At 38.2% G+C, this 23019-nt stretch overlaps 2 pseudogenes; one reads left to right on the forward strand and one right to left on the reverse strand.

Moving 5' to 3' along the window:
- Positions 1-7811: 7811 nt before the first annotated feature.
- LOC110287883 (olfactory receptor 5B12-like) lies at positions 7812-8758 on the reverse strand (annotated as a pseudogene).
- Positions 8759-10444: 1686 nt separating this feature from the next.
- LOC110287882 (dual specificity protein kinase CLK3 pseudogene) lies at positions 10445-23019 on the forward strand (annotated as a pseudogene).

A 23019-nucleotide genomic window follows, 5' to 3' on the forward strand; every position in this document is an offset into this window, starting at 1 on the left:
ATGGCCTTTCTCTACACAAAGAATAAACAGGCTGAGAAAGAAATTATGGAAACAACACCCTTCTCAATAGTCACAAATAATATAAAATATCTTGGCGTGAATCTAACTAAGGCAGTGAAAGATCTGTATAATAAAAACTTCAAGTCTCTGAAGAAAGAAATTAAAGAAGATCTCAGAAGATGGAAAGATCTCCCATGCTCATGGATTGGCAGGATCAACATTGTAAAGATGGATATCTTGCCAAAAGCAGTCTACAGATTCAATGCAATCCCCATCAAAATTCCAACTCAATTCTTCAACGAATTAGAAAGAGCAATCTGCAAATTCATCTGGAATAACAAAAAGCCTAGGATAGCAAAAGCTCTTCTCAAGGATAAAAGAACCTCTGGTGGAATCACCATGCCTGACCTAAAGCTTTACTACAGAGCAATTGTGATAAAAACTGCATGGTACTGGTATAGTGACAGACAAGTAGACCAATGGAATAGAATTGAAGACCCAGAAATGAACCCACACAGCTGAGGTCACTTGATCTTCGACAAGGGAGCTAAAAACATCCAGTGGAAGAAAGTCAGCATTTTCAACAAATGGTGCTGGCACAACTGGTTGTTATCATGTAGAAGAATGCGAACCGATCCATTCCTATCTCCCTGTATTAAGGTCAAATCTAAGTCGATCAAGGAACTTCACATAAAACCAGAGACACTGAAACTTATAGAGGAGAAAGTGGGGAAAAGCCTTGAAGATATGGGCACAGGGGAAAAAAATCCCGAAAAGAACAGCAATGGCTTGCATGGTAAGATCAAGAATTGACAAATGGGACCTCATGAAACTGCAAAGCTTCTGCAAGGCAAATGACACCGTCAATAAGACAAAAAGACCACCAAAAGATTGGGAAACAATCTTTACCTATCCTAAATCAGATAGGGGACTAATATCCAATATATATAAAGAACTCAAGAAGGTGGACTCCAGAAAATCAAATAACCCCATTGAAAAATGGGGCTCAGAACTGAACAAAGAATTCTCACCTGAGGAATACTGAATGGTGGAGAAGCACCTGAAAAAATGTTCAACATCCGTAATCATCAGGGAAATGCAAATCAAAACAACCCAGAGATTCCACCTCACACCAGTCAAAATGGCTAAGATCAAAAATTCAGGTGACAGCAGATGCTGGCGAGGATGTGGAGAAAGAGGAACACTCCTACATTGTTGGTGGGATTGCAAGCTTGTACAACCACTCTGGAAATCAGTCTGGCATTTCCTTAGATAATTGGACATAGTCCTACCGGAGGATCCAGCAATACCTCTCCTGGGCATATATCCAGAAGATGTCCCAACCGGTAAGATGGATACATGCTCCACTATGTTCATAGCAGCCTTATTCATAATAGCCAGAAGCTGGAAAGAACCTAGATGCCCCTCAACAGAGGAATGGATACAGAAAATGTGGTACATATACACAATGGAGTACTACTCAGCTATTAAAAAGAATGAGTTTATGAAATTTCTAGCCAAATGGATGGAGCTGGAGGGCATCATCCTGAGTGAAATAACACAATCACAAAGGAACTCACAAAATATGTACTCACTGATAAGTGGATATTAGCCCAAAACTTAGGATACCCAAGATAGAAGATACAATTTGCTAAACGCATGAAACTCAAGAAGAATGAAGACCAAAGTGTGGACACTGTGCCCCTTCTTAGAATTGGGAAGAAAGCACCCATGGAAGGATTTACAGTGACAAAGTTTGGAGCTGTGACAAAAGGATGGACCATTTGAAGACTGCCATATCCAGGGATCCACCCCATAATCAGCTTCCAAACACTGACACCATTGCATATACTAGCAAGATTTTGCTGATAGGACTCAGATATAGCTGTCTCTTGTGAGACTATGACTGGGCCTTGCAAACACAGAAGTGGATGCTCACAGTCAGCTAGTGGATGGATCACAGGGCTCCCAATGGAGGAGCTAGAGAAAGTACCCAAGGAGCTAAAGGGATCTGCAAACCTATAGGTGGAAAAATATGAACTAACCAGTACCCTGGAGCTCTTGACTCTAGCTGCATATGTATCAAAAGATGGCCTAGTTGGCCATCATTGGAAAGAGAGGCCCATTGGACACACAAACTTTATATGCCCCAATACAGGGGTATGCCAGGGCCAAAAAAATGGGAATGGGTGAGTAGGGAAGTGGGGGGGAGGTTATGGGGGACTTTTGGGATAACATTGGAAATGTAATTAAGGAAAATATGTAATAAAAAATAATAAAAATTTTTAAAAACGAAACTCATTTTGATGTTTCTAACTATACTCTTCCTTTTAAGCACTGGTCAGTTCAAATGTATGTACACACTTTTGAGCATATTCTTACTGATAACTTAATGCCATTTAGAACCTTAATGAACAGACACAAAAAGGAAATTTCAAACAGTTGCAGTAAAGATTCAGCTGTTTACACTTCACATCACAACCATCATATTGCATATAGTGTACTATTCTATGGATGGGGATGTAAGAATAGGAGAAGGAGGAATAGACACCATTGTAGTTTCCTGAGATTTTATAGTCTCAATTAGAATGTATTTACAGTGTATACTTTTGCAATTCCCTCAGATTTCATACCCTCTGCCAGTCTATATTTCAGAGTGTATATTCTTGAACTCTATATAGATAAATGAGCTCTAAAAAAATTCCTGTGGTTGTATTAGGAATAGGGCCTTTCAATATGAGAGAAATTCTGGGTTTAGAATGTTGAACATCAAACCTTGAGAATGTCTCATTTCTCTGAACTAGGCTCCCTTCATATTCAATGTGAAAAATGATGTTACATTTCTCTTAAATAAGAACTAGGGACAAAATCGTCACCTACCTTATTAGGCTATTCCTGTTAACATGTGGCCAAAAATATAAATGCTTAAAGAATGTAGAAAAGGCTAATATTTCAAAATCAAACCACTAGTTTCATTTATGTCTATTTAATATTTTATCTCCTTATGGCTACCAACTAACATTTATTTTAAGGTTTTAGTATAAACTATTCATAAATAAAGTAGCCTAACAGTTAACCTGTCAATTGGATATCAATAGTGCTCTGTCCTAGAACCTTGAGAAATACTGATTTTTCAGAACTAGGCTCCATTCACATTTATCGTGAAAGAAGATGGACCCCATAATTAAACAACATTCAAGGTTAAAATTCAAAGAGGTGATACTAATATTTTCTATTTCTAATTCCATAAAACATTCTCTCCAGACTTTGGTCTTGCTTCTTCTTGAGCATCATATGGCCTGTGAGTTGTTTTGTGGGTATTCCAAGCTTTTTGCTTAATGTCCACTTACCAGTAAGTACATAACATGAATGTTCTTTTGTGACTGTGCTAGCTCACTCAGGATGGTATTTTGCACCGCCATATGAAGAAAAGTAATATCAACCAACCAGACCCCAGAACTCTCAGGGACTAAACCACCGTCCAAATAGTACATATGGAGGGACTCATGGATCCAGCTGCATATGTAGCACAGAATTGTCTTACCTGACATCAATGGGAGGGGAGGCCCTTGTTCCTGTGGAGGCTCAATGTCCCAGTGTGGGGAAATGCTAGGGCAGTGAGGTAGAATAATTGGGTAAGTGGGTGGGTGGGGTACACACTAATAGAAGCAGTGGGGGGGGGGGGAAGAATAGGGGGGTTACAGAGAGGAAACTGGGAGGGGTGATAACATATGAAATGTAAATAAATAAAACAGTAAATAAAAATAAAATAAACATAAAAACAAATAAATAAATAAATAAATTTATAAAAATTATACATTTTATAGGTAAACGAACAATTATGGCTACAACAAGAAAAAAATCAGGAAATTTGGATTGTTTTTTTTTTTTCTTTTTACTTTTTTCTTTTTTCTTAGGTATTTTCCTCATTTACATTTCCAATGCTATTCCAAAATCCCCCCATACCCTCCCCCCACCCCCCTACCTACCCACTCCCACTTTTTGCCCTTGGAGTTCCCCTATACAGGGGCATATAAAGTTTGCAAGCCCAATGGGCCTCTCTTTCCAGTGATGGTTGACTAGGCCATCTTTTGATACATATGCAGCTAGAGTCAAGAGCTCTGCTAGTTCATAATGTTGTTCCACCCATAGGGTTGCAGATCCCTTTAGCTCCTTGGGTAGTTTCTCTAGCTCCTCCATCTGGGGCCCTGTGATGCATCCAATAGCTGACTGTGAGCATCCACTTATGTGTTTGCTAGGCCCAGGCATAGTTTCACTAGAGATAGCTATATCAGGGTCCTATCAGCACAATCTTGCTAGTGAATGCAATGGTGTCATTGTTTGGAGGCTGATTATGGGATGGATCCCTGGATATGGCAGTCTCTAGATGGTCCATCCTTTTGTCTCAGCTGTAAACTTTGTCTCTGTAACTCCTTCCATGGGTGTTTTGTTCCCAATTCTAAAAAGGGGCAAAGTGTCCACACTTTGGTCTTCATTCTTCTTGAGTTTCATGTGTTTTGAAAATTGTAACTTATATCTTGGGTATTCTAAGTTTCTGGGCTAATATCCACTTATCAGTGAGTACATATCATTTGAGTTCTTTTGTGATTGGGTTACCTCACTCAGGATAATGCCCCCCAGGTCCATCCATTTGCCTAGGAATTTCATAAATTCATTCTTTTTAGTAGCTGAGTAGTACTCCAGTGTGTAAATGTACCACATTTTTTGTATCCTTTCCTCTGTTGAGGGGAATCTGGGTTCTTTCCAGCTTCTGGCTTTTATAAATAAATAAGGCAGCTATGAACATAGTGGAGCATGTTTCTTTCTTACTAGTTGGAACATCTTCTGGATCTATGCCCAGGAGAGGTATTGCGGGATCCTCCATGTCCAATTTTCTGAGAAACCACCAGACTGATTTCCAGAGTGGTTGTACAAGCTTGCAACCCCATCAACAGTGGAGGAGTGCTCCTCTTTCTCTACATCCTTGCCAGGATCTGCTGTCACCTGAAATTTTGATCTTAGCCATTCTGACTGGTGTGAAATGGAATCTCAGTGTTGTTTTGATTTGCATTTCCCTGATGATTAAGGATGCTGAACATTTTTTCAGGTGTTTCTCAGCCATTCGGTATTCCTCAGGGGAGAATTCTTTGTTTAGCTCTGAGCCCCATTTTTAATGGGGTTATTTGATTTTCTGGATTGTTTTAATGGGCACAGATATAACGAGATCATGATACAACTAGAAGATTGTGACAAATGCTTCAAGGACCTTCCATATGAAATATAAAGAATCTGGAGTTTTTATTACTCTAATTATTGTATATTTTATTGCAGTAAGGTAAAGCTGAATTATTACTTAATTGTGAGCTAAAATTTTCAGTCACAGTTTTTATATAAATTAAAAATAAGAAATGAAATTGCAGTTGAGTGAAGAATAAATTTTCTCCTGGTTAAATCCATCTAGTAGATTATTTAAACTCAAGAAATCAGGCTTAAACATATGTAAATAAAGGAAAGACTAAATGAACCCAATACTTCATGCATATATATATGTATATATATATATATATATATATATATATATATATATATTTGTGTATATGTATGTGCACATATATACATGTATGTGTATATATGAGTGTATATGTTTTTATGCAAGTGATATAATTAAAGTACTTATGCATAAAATTTTCAAAGAAATATATTAAAAATGAAGTGTACTCATATTTGACAAAAATAATCATCCATTTAAAAAGATCAATAAACGCAGCACAATCAGGTTATCTACAGTCCTCTCTCTCTCCCGTCTTTTCTATTTCAGCGTCTCTGGTATGGCCGCTGATTGCCATGGAATGTCTGCTTTGTTCAGTCTGCTGGCACTCTTTTGAAACTCAATTGATCGCAACACCAACTGCTTACAGTGATACTGTAGCCACATGTGTCCTTCTGTTCTCCCTCCTTTTTCCTTCCATACCACTAGCTTAAGCCATATTCATCCTCCAAGCCTTGGAGAGAACCTATATCTGAAATGTAGACTGATCATTCTCCTTTACTCCAGATTACCTGCAGTATAACCTAACACCTGCCTAGCCTTAGTTTTCCATTTGTATGCCTACACAACTTGTATGTCCCTGAAAACTTACCTGTTCAGGCCATCCCAACCTTCAGATTGTGACCAGGCAACACAACAAAGGCAACCTAGGATCTCAAATCAGACAGAGCAAAGAAGACAACTCAACATGTTTAGAACTCATCATAGCCAGTCTCTGTGTCTCTCTCTGTGTTTCTGTGTCTGTCTGTCTGTCTGTCACTCTCTGTCTCTCTCTCTTTCTCTCACACACACGCACACACATACATGCACAAATTTATATAATACGTAAGGCCAAACTGTACATTTCCCCTAAAATGCAAGGTTCTAAAATTTGTCTAGAAATAACCTGGATGAACCCCAGTACATAGAACTTGAAATAATAATAATTAACTTTATCAAAAGATTAAAGATATTTGCATAAAACATGAACCATTAGCTCAATAAACTTAATGTGAATAGTAATAAATACTTTAGTGATGCCCCCTAAAAAATATATGGTTTAGTAAACTGAAAAAAAAGAGATTATAGAATTTGAAAAAGGTTTCAATATAGAGATGAATCTATTGAAGAGAATGAAGAGCAAATGAAGGTGGTATTTATAATCTTATTAATCAAACTGGAAAACTCAGAAAAGAGTTGGACATATACTCTTACCACTATCAAGAAAGATATTACCAGTCAATAGCTGCTGGGAGTAAGTGAAGCATTTTGATTTTTTTGGTTGGATTTTTGAATGTTGTTATTGTTGATTTTTTTAACAGTATAACCACTGTTAGGTTGACTATACTTCCATTGAAGGTCATATATCAAAGATCATTTGAGAATAATAAATTTGATCTTAATCAAAGAAAACAAATGTGCTTAAAAATAGATGGGTAAAAATGGAGGGAATGTTAATTGAAAGGGGGTGAATATTGCAAAATATTGTTTGGGGCTTTCAAGAAATTAATAAAACTTGTAAAAAATTATACTATAACTCTGGTATCTGTTGATCTATTTATCTACCTAGTCATGGTTTGCTATAAAAGTAGCTGTGTAGTGAATAAGAAGTACAGAAATTTCTAGACAAATCTGGAAAGCATGCCAACAACATACAGATTAAACAATTTGATGCAACTCTCTCTTGCTGAAACAATGAGTTTTGTCATGGTTATTTCTTACATCAGTATGGATAAGGAGCTACCTGCAAGAAAATGAGTGTATCTGAGAGAGATGCATTGTTAGAAAGTCCAGCCAGAATGGGTGGCCACCCAGTAAAAATATGAATTGCTATAACCCAATAAGCAACATTCAGGAAGTGTGGTTTGAGAGACTCCTTTCTAGCATTAGTTTGCTATTATGGTTCAATGGACTAGCCTATGTGACTCTTATAAAGTTCTGAGCTCAGGATACTAGTAAGTTTCATTGGCGTCCTGAATCTTAAATTTTTGACACATCTGAGCATTGTAATTTTATTTACTTCTTGAGTCTTATAATCTCCATAATCTCTCAAGCAAACAATATCTCAATTCAGAGGAAATATTTACTAAACAGCAGATAACACATGAAGTGAGGGGCCGTATTGGGTATTCTACTATCTAGGATTACAGTCTAGATTTTTAAATTAAAGCACCCAATTTCTATGATAACATATCCAACATTAGCTGTATATTGTCTGAATCAAAAAGGAATACACAGAAAATACATATAAACAATATGCCCAGAACTGCAATACACTTTACAGTTATTTGACTAATCCCAGTGAAAGAACTGCTTTTCCAGCAACCTTCTTGAATGCATTCTTGACTTCTTTATTTCTCAGGCTATATACAAGAGGGTTCAGCATGGGAATGACGATGGTGTAGAAAAAAGATGCCAACTTGTCAGTGTCCATGGAGTGATTAGAGCTGGGCTGTAAGTACATGAAGATAATTGTGCCATAGAAGATGGAAACAGTGGTAAGGTGGGATGCACAGGTGGAAATGGCCTTCTTCCTGCTCTCAGCAGAGCGAATTCTCAGAATTGCAACCAAAATTAGTAAGTAAGAGGACAATATATCTAATAGAGTAAAAGCAACATTGAATGCTGCCAACATAAAGAGTATAATTTCATTTGTGTAAATACTGGAGCAAGAAAGAGCTAATAGTGGGGGGATATCACAGAAAAAGTGATTGACTACATTAGAATGACAGAAGGAGAGTTGGAATGTGAAGGAAACATGGATGGAAGATTGTAGGAGTACACTTAAGTAAGATCCATCCAGAAGCAGGACACAAATCATAGTTGACATAGTAGTGGAATAATGCAAGGGTTTGCACACTGCTGCATGACGGTCATAGGCCATTGAGGCCAGGATAAAACTCTCAGTAATAGCAAAGGCTAGAAAGAAGAACATCTGGGCAGCACAGGCATTGTAGGATATGATCTTATTTTTGTGAGAAACCCTTCCATCACCTTGGGGTTGACAGCTGAGGCATAAACACAGTCCACCAGAGAGAGGTTACTGAGGAAAAAGTACATGGGAGTGTGGAGTCTGATGTCCAGCAGAATCAGCATGATCATCCCAAGATTCCCAAACAATGTTGTCAAATAAATGAGAGTAAAGATGATAAATAAAGGAGTTTGCAGGAATGGTGCATCTGTTAACCCAACAAGAATAAATTCAGACAGTTCTGAAATATTCTGAATCATTTTTATATGGAAATTAAAGGAGACTCCTAGGATAAAATAAAAAAATATTGTATTTGGACATCAGCAGGAAATTTGAAGTATGTTCACATTCTCTTATTCATGTGACAGCATCCTTTCTAGTTTGAAATGGTCTAAACTTAATTCTGGGTGGAAATGACCTAAAGGGAGTTATTTTCCTGGGTGGGAGTCAAATTGAAACTGTTACTTTTTTGCTGCCAATATGTATCCCTATTATGAATATAGGTCTTATTTTAGTTTTCTGGTAAATGAAAATAGTTTTTTTTGTTGTTTTATATTAGTAACACACAAAGGACTGATTTGTTTCTTTTTTCAAAAATCTTACAAATGTATTTTCTGAGATGTACCTCAGCTTCTTTGAATCAAGTGTAATATAGGTACATGTAATTATTCTTTGCCTTTTGTTATTAACAAACCTTATCTATTGTGTCTCCCATCTCTAATACTTCCATTAGGTTTAACATACCAACTGTGGCAATGCAGTAATTTTAGGTGCCACAGCATGAATACTCAGTTTTATACCTAACTTGCTAAGATCTTTCATTAATTTTTTTTCCTTTTAACTTTGAACTAAACGATAACTTCCTGATGTATGAAACATGTTCACTTTAAAGTTTAAATATATCACAGTTATCATTTATTTGACAAACTAAGTTCATAGTTTTTGAAAAGTTAGAGTTATTTTTAAATGCTTTCATTACATCTAATGGGCTTTTTTTTTAACATGTGCTCCTATTTTCTTTTTTTAGTTTTTTTTTTAATTTATTTTTTATTAGGTATTTTCCTCGTTTACATTTTCAATGCTATCCCAAAAGTCCCCCACCCCCACCCCCCCAATCCCCTACCCACCCACTCCCCCTTTTTGGCCCTGGGGTTCCCCTGTACTGGGTCATATAAAGTTTGCAAGTCCAATGGGCCTCTTTTTGCAGTGATGGCCGACTAGGCCATCTTTTGATACATATGCAGCTAGAGACAAGAGCTCCGGGGTACTGGTTAGTTCATATTGTTGTTCCACCTATAGTGTTGCTGTTCCCTTTAGCTCCTTGGGTAATTTCTCTAGCTCCTCCATTGGGGGCCGTGTGATCCAACCAATAGCTGACTGTGATCATCCACTTCTGTGTTTGCTAGGCCCCGGCATAGTCTCACAAGAGACAAGTATATCTGGGTCCTTTCAGCAAAATCTTGCTAGTGTATGCAATGTGTCAGCGTTTGGAAGCTGATTATGGGATGGATCCCTGCATATGGCAATCACTAGATGGTCCATCCTTTCCTCACAGCTCCAAATTTTGTCTCTGTAAATCCTTCCATGGGTGTTTTGTTCCCATTTCTAAGAAGGGGCAAAGTGTCCACACTTTGCTCTTTCTTCTACTTGAATTCCATGTGTTTAGCAAATTGTATCTTATATCTTGGGTATCCTATGTTTCTGGGCTAATATCCACTTATCAGTGAGTAAATATTGTGTGAGTTCCTTTGTGATTGGGTTACCTCACTCAGCATGATGCCCTCCAGGTCCACCCATTTGCCTAGGAATTTCATATATTCATTTTTTTAATAGCTGAGTAGTACTCCATTCTGTAAATGTACCACATTTTCTGTATCTATTCCTCTGCTGAGGGGTATCTGGGTTCTTTCCAGCTTCTGGCTTTTATAAATAAGGCTTTTATGAACATGGTGGACCATGTGTCCTTCTTACCGGTTGGGACATCTTCTGGGCATACGCCCAGGTGAGATATTGCTGAATATTCTGGTAGTACTATGTCCAATTTTCTGAGGAACAGCCAGTCTGATTTCCAGAGTGGTTGTTCCTGCTTGCAATCCCACCATCAATGGACGAGTGTTACTCTTTCTCCATATCATCACCAGCATCTGCTATCATGTGAATTTTGGATCTTAGCCATTATGACTGGTGTGAGTTGGTATCTCAGAGTTGTTTTGATTTGCATTTTCCTGAAGATTAAGGATGTTGAACATTTTTTTCAGGTGCTTCTCATCCATTTGTTATTTCTCAGTTGAGAATTCTTTGTTTAGCTCTATACCCGATTTTTAAATGTGGATATTTGATTTTCTGGAGTCCAGCTTCTTGAGTTCTTTATTTATACTCTATATTAGTCCCCTATCAGATTTAGGAATGGGAAGATGCCTTCCCAATCTATTGGTTGCCTTTTTGTCATATTGCCATTGTCTTTTACCTTACAGAACCTTTGCAATTTTATGAGGTTCCATTTGTCTATTCTAAATCTTACAGCCCATGCCATTGGTATTATGTTCAGGAATTTTTCCCCTGTGTCCAAATCTTTGAGGCTTTCACCTCACTTTCTCTTCTTTAAGCTTCAGAGTCTCTGGTTTTATGTGGAGTTCCTTGATCCAATTATACTTGAGCTTTGATTTTTTGTTGTTGTTAAGAAAAATAAAATCAATTTTGTTTTTACAACCACAGTCTGATTGAATTTTTTTCTTAGTGGACAGCACCATGACACCGTGCAAGTGAACTCCCTGGAAGTTCTGAAAGTCCCCAGAGGCCTCTCCACACCACAGGGGTCCTAGAATGTCAATGATCTTGGGATCACTGGTGAGCCAACCACAACATCTGTTCCAAAACAACCCAGGAGCTTGTGTCCGCAGGAACAGGGACACTGGAAACCCAGCAGTCCAGCAGCTGGGACTCTCCACACTTCAGGTGCCCTAGCACACCCATGATTGTGGGATCACTGCTGAGTGGAATAAAACATCTGTTTCAAAACAACCCAGAGGGGCTTATGCCAGCAGGAACACTGAAATGGGAAACCAACCCTACCAGCAGCTGGGGTTCATTCTGCTCGACACTAGCCTTGGCCACCATGGGCACAAGTTCAGCTGACAGGCTCACTGTCACCACAGGACTCTCCACACCACCAGCACACTAGCACACCCAGGATCTTAAAATCCCTGAGGAGAGTCAGACTTCAGAGAGGGGTCTGACCCAGGGCCTCATGTGGGAGTGCCATCTTGTATCACAGGTCTCTCAGAGACCAGTCTGCACAGAAGAGCACATGGGCTGCAGAAGCAACAGAGATTCTTGGATAGGGTTCCTTTGGGCCTTAAAACTCAACCAGGAGGTGGATCTGAGCTCAAGAACTTTGTGTGCCTTCCCTGAAAGAGGAGAGCTTGCCTTCAGAGAGTTTTCTAACCACTGGGACTCAGGAGAGATTTGGACTCCCTGAAGTGCTGATGGAGGCTAACAGAATCATAGGAGGAACAAGCTCCAGCCAGACACAGCTAGAACATCTAACACCAGAGATTAACAGATGGCAAAAGGCAAACATAAGAATCTTTCTAACAGAAACCAAGACCACTTGGCATCATCAGAACTCAATATGCAAACCACAACACATCCTGCATACCCCAACACACCTGAAAAACATGATTCAGATTTTAAAAATCATATCTCATGATGCTGGTAGAGAATTTTAAGAAGGGCATTGATAACTCACTTAAATAAATACAGAGAACACTGCTAAACAGGTAGAAGTCCTTAAAGAGGAAGCACAAAAATCCCTCAAAGAAATACAGGAAAAAAACTGCAAAACACGAAGAAGTCCTTAAAGACTAAACACAAAAGTCCTTTAAAAATATTACAGGAAAACACAAACAAGCAGATGGTGGAATTGAACAAAACCATCCAAGATCTAAAAATGGAAGTAGAAACAATAAAGAAAACCCAAAGGGAGACAACTCTGGGTATAGAAATCCTAGGAAAGAAATCAGGAACCATAGATGTGAGCATCAGCAACAAATTACAAGAGATGGAAGAGATAATATCAGGGGCAGAAGATTCTTTAGAGAACATGCACATAACAATTAATGAAATTGCAAAATGCAAAAAGATCCTAAATCAAAACTTCCAGGAAATGCAGGACACAATGAGAAAACCAAACCTAAGGATGAAAGTATAGATGAGAATGATGATTTTCAACTTAAAGTGCCAGTAAATACCTTCAGCAATACTATAGAAGAAAACTACCCTAACCTAAAGAAAGATGACCATGAATATACAAAAAAATCTACAGATTCCAAATAGACTGGAACAGAAAAGAAATTCCAGCAACACATAATAATCAAAACAACAAATGCACTAAATAAAAATATATTATTAAAAGCAGAAGGGAAAAATATCAAGTAACATATAAAGGCCGACTTATTAGAATTACATCAGACTTCTCACCAGAGTCTATGAAAGCCAAAATATCCTGGAAAGATGTTATACAGACCTAAGAGAGCATAAATGCCAGTCCAGGAGGCTATACCTAGCAAAACTCTCAGTCACCAAAGGTGGAGAAACCAAGGTATTCCATGACAAAAACAAATTCACACAATATCTTTCCATGAATCCAGCACTTCAAAGTTTAATAAAGGGAAGGATCCTATGCTCTAAAAAAGCAAGAACCTAATCCTTCAACAAACCTAAAAGAAGAGAGCTGCAAGAACAGAATCCCAATGCTAACAACAAAAATTACAGGAAGCAACAATTATGTTCCCTTAGTATCTCTTAATATCGATGGACTCAATGCCCCAATAAAAAAGCATAGACCAACAGACTGACTACATTAAAAAGACACATCATTTTGCTGTATACAGTAAACTCACCTCATGGAAAAAGACAGGAACTACCTCAGAGTAAAAGGCTGGAAAACAATTTTCCAAGCAAATTGTCTGAAGAAACAAGAAAGAGTAGTCATTCTAATAATGGGGTAAAAAAACCCTCCAACCCAAAGTTACAAAAAAAAAAAAAGACAAGGAGAGGCACTTTATATTCATGAAAGGTAAAATCTGCCAAGATGAACTCTCAATTCTGAATATACATGCTCTAAATGAAGGGTATTCACATTCAGTAAGGTAACTTTAGTGTAAAGCTCAAAGCACAATTTACATAGGACACAATAATTGTGGGAGACTTCAACACCCCACTTTCATCAATGGACAGATCCTGGAAACAGTAATTAAACAGAGAGACATTGAAACTAACAGAAGGTATGAAACAAATGGATTTAACAGAACATCTTATCCTAAAACAAAAGGATATACCTTCTTCTCAACACCTCATGGTATCTCCTCCAAAATTGACCATAAAATCAGCCATAAATCAGGCTTCAACGGATAAAAAAAATATTGAAATTATCCTAGGCATCCTATCATATCAACACAGACTAAGGGTGATGTTCAATAACAACATAAATAAAAGAAAGCCAACATTCACATGGATGCTGAACAACATTCTACTCAATAATTACTCAGTCAATGAAAGAATAAAGAAAGAGATTAAAGACTTTTTAGCACTTAATGAAAATGAATCCACAACATACCCAAAATTATGTGACACACTGAAAGTATTCCTAAGAAGTAAAATCATAGCTCTGAGTACTGCCAAAAAGAAACTAGAGAGAGTATACCCTAGCAGCTTGACAGCAGACCTAAAAGCTCTAGAAGAAAAGGAAGCAAATTCAAACAAGAGGAGTCGATGGCAGGAAATATTCAAACTTAGGGCTGAAAACAAACAATTGAAAATGAAAAGAACTATAGAAAGAATCAACCATACCAGGAGCTGGTTCTTGGAGAAACCAAAAAGATAGGTATACCACTAGCCACACTATCTAGAGGGCACAGGCCCACTATGCTTATTAACAAAATCTGAAATGAAAAAGGAGACATAACAACAAAACAGGAGGAAATCCAAAAACATGATAAGATCCTATGACAAAAGTCTTTACTCAAAAAAACTGGAAAACCTGCATGAAATGGACAATTTCCTAGACAGATACCAGGTACCAAAGTTAAATCAGAGTCAGATTAAACATCTAAAAATTCCATTTCCCCTAAAGAAATATAAGCAGTCATTTTCTCCCAACCAAAAAAATCCCAGGACCACATGGGTTTAGTGCAGAGTTCTATCAGACCTTTAAAGAAGACCTAATTCCAGTTCTTTTCAAATTATTCCACAAAATAGAAACAGAAGGTATTCTACCCAATTCATTCTATGAAGCCACAATTACTCTGATACCTAAACCACATTAATTCCCATTATAGAAGGAGCACTTTAGACCAATTTCCTTTATGAATGATACTCAATAAAATTCTTGCAAAACTAATACAAGAACACATCAAAACGATCATCCATCATTATCAAGTTGGCTTCATTAAAGGGATGCAGGGATAGTTTAATATACAGAAATCCACCAACTTAATATACTATATAAACAAATCATAATTTAGCCAGTTAGAGAAATAGGAACACTCCTCCATTGTTGGTGGGATTGCAAGCTTGTACAACCACTCTGGAAATCAGTCTGATGATTCCTCAGAAAATTGGACTTAGTATTACCAGATCTTCCCGCAATAACACTTCTGGGTATATATCTAGAAGATGTTCCAACCAGTAAAAGGACACATGCTACACTATGTTCTTAGCAGCCTTATTTATGATAGCCAGGAGCTGGAAAGAACCCAGATGCCCCTCAACAGAGGAATGGATACAAATAATATGGTACATTTACACAATGGAGTACTACTCAGGTATTAAAAAGAATGAATTTATGAAATTCCTATGCAAATGGTTGGACATGGAGGGCATCATTCTGAATGAGGTAACCAATCACAAAGGAACTCACACAATATGTATTCACTGATAAGTGGATATTAGTCCAGAAACTTAGAATACCCAAGATATAAGATACAATTTGCAAAATAGAAGATACTCAAGAAGAACAAAGACCAAAGTGTGGACACTTTGCCCCTTCTTAGATTTGGGAACAAAACACCCATGGAAGGAGTTACAGAGACAAAGTTTGGAGCTGAGACAAAAGGATGGACTATCTGGAAACTGTCATATCCAAGGATGTATCCCATAATCAGTTTCCAAACGCTGACACCATTGAATACACTAGCAAGATTTTGCTGAAAAGACCCAGTTATAGCTATCTCTTGTAAGACTATGCCGGGGCATAGAAAAAACAGAAGTGGATGCTCACAGTCAGCTATTGGATGGATCCAGGGCCCCCAATGGAGGAGCTACAGTAAGTAACCAAGAAGCTAAGGGGATCTGCAACCCTATACATGGAACAACATATGAACTAACCAGTATCCCCTGAGCTCGTGTTTCAAGCTGCAAATGTATTATAAAATGGCCTAGCCAGCCATCAGTGGAAAGAGAGGCCCATTGGTTGTTAAAACTTTATATGCCTCAGTACAAGGGAAAGCCAGGGCCAAGAATTGGGAGTGGGTGCGTGGGGTGGGGGTAGGTTGGGGAGCGTGTGGGGGAATTTTGAGATACCATTGGAAATGTAAATGAAATAAATACCTAATTAAAAAAATCAAATCATTAGACAAAAAACACATGATCATCTCATTAGATTCTTGAAATCATTTGACAAAATACAAGACCCATTCATGATAAAACTCTTGGAAAAATAAGGAATTCAAGACCCATAGTAAAGCAATATACAGCAAGCCAGTAGCCAACATCAAACTAAATGGAGAGAAACTTGAAAGAGTCCCACTAAAATCAGAGACTACACAAGGCTGCCCACTCTATCCCTACCTATTCAATATAGTATTTAAAGTCCTAGAAAAAGCAATTAGACAACAAAAGGAGATCAAGGGGATACAATGTGGAAAGGAAGAAGTCAAAGTATCCCTATTTGTAGATGATATGATATTATACATGACTGACCAAAAAATTTAACCAGAGAGCTCCTAAACTTGATTAACAGTTTCAGTTCAGTAGCTGGATATAAAATTAATTCAAAACAAATCAGTGGCCTTTCTCTACACAAAGGAAAAACAGGTTGAGAAAGAAATTAGGGAAACAACATCCTTCACAATAGTCATAAATAATAAAAAAAATAGTTTGGTATGACTCTAGCTAAGGAAGTGAAAGATGTGTATGAAAAGAATTTCAAGTTTCTGAAGAAAGAAATAAAAAAAGATGTCAGAAGACAGAAAGGTCTCCCATGCTCATGGATTGGCAGGATTAATGTAGTAAAAATGGCTATCTTTCTGAAAGCAATCTACATATTCAATGCAATCTTCCTCAAAATTCCAACTCAACTCTTCACTGAGTTAGAAAGGGCAATTTATAAATTGATCTGGAATAACAAAAAACCTAGGATAGCAAAAGGTATTTTCAACAATAAAAGAACCTCTGGGGGAATCTCCATGCCTGACCTCAAGCTGTACTACAGAGCAATTATGAAAAAAAAAAAAAAGGCATGGTATTGGTACTGTGACAGACAGGTAGACCAATAGAAAAGAATTGAAGACCCAGAAATTAAACAACACAAAGTATCTAAAACTATCCAGTGGTAAAGAGAGAGCATTTTCAACAAATGGTGTTGTCTTAACTGGTGGTTGCGATGTAAAAGAATAAGAATTGATCCATTCTTATCTCCTTGTACAAAGCTGAAGTCTAAGTGAATCAAGGAACTCCACATAAAACCAGAGACATTAAAACCTGTACAGGAGTAAGTGAGAAAAGTCTCGAGGATAAAGACACAGGGGAAAAACTCCTGAACAGAACAGCAATGGCATCTGCTGTAAGATCAAGAATCAACAAATGGAACCTCATAAAATTGCAAAGCTTCTGTGTAGCAAAAGACACTGTCAATAAGACAAAAGGACCACCAACCAATTGGGAAAGGATCTTTAGCAAACCTAAATCTGATTGGGGACTAATATCCAATATATTCAAAGAACTCAAAAGCTGGACTCCAGAACATCAAATAACCCCATTAAAATGGGGTACAGAGCTAAAGATAGAATTCTCAATTGATGAATACTAAATGGCTAAGAAGCACCTGAAAAAATGTTCAACATCCTTAGTCATCAGGGAATTACAAATCAAAACAACCCTGAGGATCTCACACAACCTCACACAAGTCAGAATGGCTAAGATAAAAAATTCAGGCCAGGTAGTGGTGGCACACGCCTTTAATCCCAGCACTCAGGAGGCAGAGGTAGGCGATTTCTGAGTTTGAGGCCAGCCTGGTCTACAGAGTGAGTTCCAGGACAGCCAGGAATACACAGAGAAACCCTGTCTCAAAAAAACCAAAAAAAAAAAAAATATCCAGTGACAGCAGATGAAGGCAATGACTCCTCCATTCTTGGTGGGTTTGCAAGCTGGTACAACCATTCTGAAAATCAGAATGGCTGTTTCTCAGAAAATTGGACATAGTACTACCAGAAGACCTAGCAATACCTCTCCTGAGCATAATCCCAGGAGATGTTCCAACTGGTAATAAGGACACATGATTCCCTATGTTCATAGCAGCCTTATTTATAATAGCCAGGAGCTGGAAAGAACCCAGATATGCCTCAACAAAGAATAGATTCAGAAAATGTGATACATTGACGCAATTGAGTACTACTCATTATTAAAAACAAAGAATTTATGAGATTCTTGTGCAACTGGATGTATCTGGAGGATATCATCCTGAGTGAGGTAACCTAACCACAAAAGAAGTCACTTTATATGCACTCACTGATAAGTGGATAGTAGCCAAGAAACATAGAATACCCAAGATACAATTTGCAAAACACAAGAAAATCAAGAAGAGAGAAGACCAACAGATGGATGCTTCATTCCTTCTTAAAATGGGAAACAAAATATCCATGGCAGTAGTTACAGAGACAGAGTTTGGAGTTAAGACTGAAGGAAGGACCATCCAGAAACTGCCCCACCCTGGGATCCATCCCAGAATCAGCCAGTAAATGCAGACACTATTGCACATGCCAGCAAGATATTGTTGAAAGGACCCTGATATAGCTGTCTTGTGTGAGACTATGCCACTGCCTGGCAAATTACAGAAGTGGATGCTCACAGTCATCTATTGGATGGAACACAGGAGCCCCAATGGAGGAGCTAAATAACTCAAGGAGTTGAAGGGATCTGAGGTCCTATAGGTGAAACAACAATATGAACTAACCAGTAACCCCAGAGCTCATATCTCTAGCTGCATATGTAGCAGAAGATGGCCTAATTGGCCATCATTAGGAAGAGAGGCCTCTTGATCTTGCAAACTTTATATGCCCCAGCACAGGGGAACACTAGTGCCAAGAAGTGGGAGTGGGTGGGTAGGGGAGCAGGGGTGTATGGGGGGGGAAGTGTATAGGGGACACATGATCCCCTTTGTTCATAGCAGCCTTATTTATAATAGCCAGAAGCTGGAAAAAAAACTGGTATCCCTCAACAGAAGCTTGGATACAGAAAATATTGTACATGCACACCATGGAGTACTACTCAGCTATTAATAGCAATGAATTTATAAAACTACTAGGCCAATGGATGGATTTGGAGGATAACATCCTGAGTGAGGTAACCCAATCACAAAAGAACACACATGCTATACACTCACTGATAAGTGGATATTAGCCCAGAATCTTAGAATACCCAAGATATTATTTGCAAAACACGTGAAACTCAAGAAAGAAGACCAAAGTATAGATACTTCGTTCCTTCTTAGAATGGGGAAAAAAGTACCCATGGAAGGAGTTACAGAGACTGCCCCTCCCGGGTATCCATCCCATAATCAGCCACCAAAACTAGACACTATTCCATATGTCAGGAAGATTTTGATGACAGGATCCTGATATAGCTGTTTCTTGTGAGGCTATGCCAGTGACTGGAAATACAGAAGTGGATGCTCACAGTCATCTATTAGATGGAACATAGGTCCCCCAATGGAGGAGCTACAGAAAATATCCAAGGAGCTTAAGGGGTCTGCAACCCTATAAGAGGAACAACAATATGAACTAATCAGTACCCCAGATCTGTGTCTCTAGCTGCATATGTAGCAGAAGAGCACCTAGTTGGCTGTCATAGGGAAGAGAAGCCCTTGGTCTTCCGAAGATTATATGCCACAGTACAGGGGAATGCCAGATCTTGAAGCAGGATTGGTTGGTTTGGGGAGTAAGGTGTTTATAGGGGACTTTTGGGAAAACGTTGAAAATGTAAATGGAGAAAATATCAAATAAAATTGCTTTTAAAAATTTCTTATTAAATTTAATGTTAAAATTATCAATATTTTATGGATAGAGGTAGAGTTTCTAATTTGATGATATAATCTAGATACTTATAATGAATGATCATTTTTAGTTATAGTTTATATATTTATTGCCTTATATATCTATCATTTTGGGCTTTGAGAACATTAAAATTTTAACTTTCCATTTTTAAAATAATACAGTAACATATTATGCAGCTAAACTACAAAGATTATTTATTTTCTTGAAAAATTACGAGAACTGATTATTTATAAGATCTCAAGTCTCATGGTGAATCTTTCAGTAGCCTAAAATCAGAGCTCCTTAACACACTGAAATCTGCCTGGGAATTTATTTTCAGAGATGCATACCTAAGCAAATGTTGGATATGTAACATTAATGAGGAAATTAGTTTTAAGAAGAGGAAATTATTTAAACTCAGATTTCTTAAATAGAGAAAGGAAAGTACTCTAAAAACCCTGAGTTCAGAAGCCTGATATGACAAATAAAGGTACTCAAAGGATAGTCACAACTCATTGTGTGTGTGTGTGTGTGTGTGTGTGTGTGTGTGTGTGTGTGTTTGTGTGTGTGAATCTGTGTGTGTTCTTCCAAGACCTGCCTCTCTCTCTGCAGGTGTGAGTCTCTGTCTCTATCTCTGTCTCTGTCTCTGTCTCTGTCTCTGTCTCTCTCTCTCTCTCTCTCTCTCTCTCTCTCTCTCTCTCTCTCTCTCTCTCTCTCTGTCTCTCTCTCTGTCTCTCTTTCTCTCACCCAAATATATGTCTTATAACAAGTGCAAGGTTAGGGATTTTTTTTCAGTAAACAGTTATAAGTTAGATTTGAAGGGAATATTATTCAAAAGAGTAGGGTATGAAGATCATTAAGATGTATTTTATTAATGCTATGTAGACACATTATATTTACTGTCTTTGATAAGTTAATTGAACTGTCTCTATAAATGTACCCTTTGATATAAGTAAGTAGAATTCACTTACCCTCTTTGACAAGATACCTTTGAAAAGCACATTTTGTATCTGAAACTCATTGCTCTTTATCAGCAAAATTCCCTGCCTTTTTTCCACAACAAAACAGATTAGATCTTGGGCCTAGCCTCCTACATCATTCACACATTTCCCCCATTCCTGTAAATTCTTATCTTTCTGTTACCAAATGAGTGTTATTAGTCACATTTTTGTTGCTTTCATAAAACATCATGTGTAGGTTTATCATTCCAAGGTGTTAAATTCCACAATGGTGAAAAAAACACGGTTTATGCACATAAACATGCACAAACAATGAGAGGGAAAGAGGAAGAGAGAGAGAGAGAGAGAGAGAGAGAGAGAGAGAGAGAAAGACTCACACATGCATACCAAATAAATAAAGTATAATTTGAAAATGAAAACCAGTTATTTTAAGTATTTGTAAAAGAAAATATCATTGACATAATGACATGTGGGATTAGCTTTTTAAAAATGTCATATCAGTAGTTACACTGTTATTCTGTAGCATTATAATCTTGATTTTGCAATTGAATTACTATTTATTTCTATAAAGCATTAAAAAAAATCTACTTTAAGTTACTTATATCTAGGGTCCTAGCTGCAGCTGAGTCCTGGGAGACAATTCATCACAGTAAGAAATACCTTTCCCCATAGTCAGATCTGTACCTGAGCTACCACAGAAAGAGGAGGTGGTCTTACAGTCTGGAACATGAAGGTTGACTACAATATGCATCCCGAAGGGAGTCTTCCCACAGAGATCACAGTCCAGAAGACATGAGGAGGATCTACCAGAGGAGATACCCAGAACTCCATGACTGCAATACATATATGTGTGAAGAGCAGAGCCCATCCTTTGGAGTGGATTGCTATGGGTCTTCACATTCTCAGCATTGGAGACAGTCACAAGAGAGGGGCTATAACATACATACCTGCAAGCATACTAACCACTGTCACAAACGATGTCCCAGGTCTAGTAGCAACACATCCTTGAGAAGACAACCTAGAAGTAAGTGCAGCAGCAACAATGTGTAATGTGACAAGGAGGGACACTCAGTGTGGCGGGTCTGTAATTGACTCCAACAGTGATATGAGATCATGGAGAACCTAGGTGAAGTTATTTTTGATAAGGTGATGGAGGGCTTGGACGATGCCTGTGGGAAGTCATAGTTTGCCGTGAAGATCATCCATAGTACTCGATGGCTGCTCTGTAGAAATTAATGTTCTCAAGAAAATCAAGGAGAAAGACAAGGAAAATAGGTTCCTTTGTCTGATTCTGATGTCTGATTGGTTCAACTTCCACGTTCATAAGTGAATCACATTTGAGCTCCTGGGCAAGATCACATTTGAATTCCTGAAGGAAAATAACTTGCAGTCTTATCCCCTACCACATGGACTACCAGCTCTTCATGAACTTAGACTTCTACATGAGAACCAGCTGACTCACACAGACTTGAAGCCAGAGAACATCTTGTTTGTGAATTCTGAGTTTGAAACCCTTTACAATGAGCGCAAGAGCTGTGAGGAGAGGTCACCAAAAAACACCATCATCTGAGTAGCAGACTTTGGCAGTGTCACATTTGACTAAAAACATCACACCTCCATTGTGGACCACCTGTCACTTCTGCCCAACTTTGGTGATTCTTGATTTGGGCTGGGCATAACCCTGTGATGTCTGGAGCATGGGTTGCATTATTTTCCAGTACTGCCATGATTTTACACTTTTCCAGACCCATGAAAAGAGAGAACACAGGGCTCTGATGGAGAATATCCTAAGGCCTATCACATCACACATAATCCACCATACCAGGAAGCAAAAATACTTCTACAAAGGGGTCCTAGTATGGAATTAAAACAGCTCTGAAAGGGCAGTATGTGAAGGAGAACTGCAAACTTTTAAAGAATTACATGCTCACAGATTCTGTGGAGCATGTGCAGCTGTTTGTACTGATGAGAAAGATATCAGAGTTTGACTCTGGTTAGCGCCTCACACTGTCAGAAGCTTTGCAGCACCCCTTCTTTGCTGTCCTGACCCTTGAAGAACAGTCCTTCCGCAACAGCCATAACCACAACAGATTACAGGGGCAGTCCAGCAAACTAAGATTTGATGATCTGGACTGGGCTGCTGACACCTTTCCTTCATCCTCTCCCACTGGCCTCAGAGCCAGAGCTACCAATGATCAGTGCAATATGAAGAAAGGCAGAAGCCTGCAAGAAATTGTTGGATGTGGTGCTTAG

Source organism: Mus caroli, unplaced genomic scaffold, assembly GCF_978045245.1.
Source record: "Mus caroli unplaced genomic scaffold, Mus_caroli_1 scaffold_20, whole genome shotgun sequence".
NCBI lineage: Eukaryota > Metazoa > Chordata > Mammalia > Rodentia > Muridae > Mus > Mus caroli.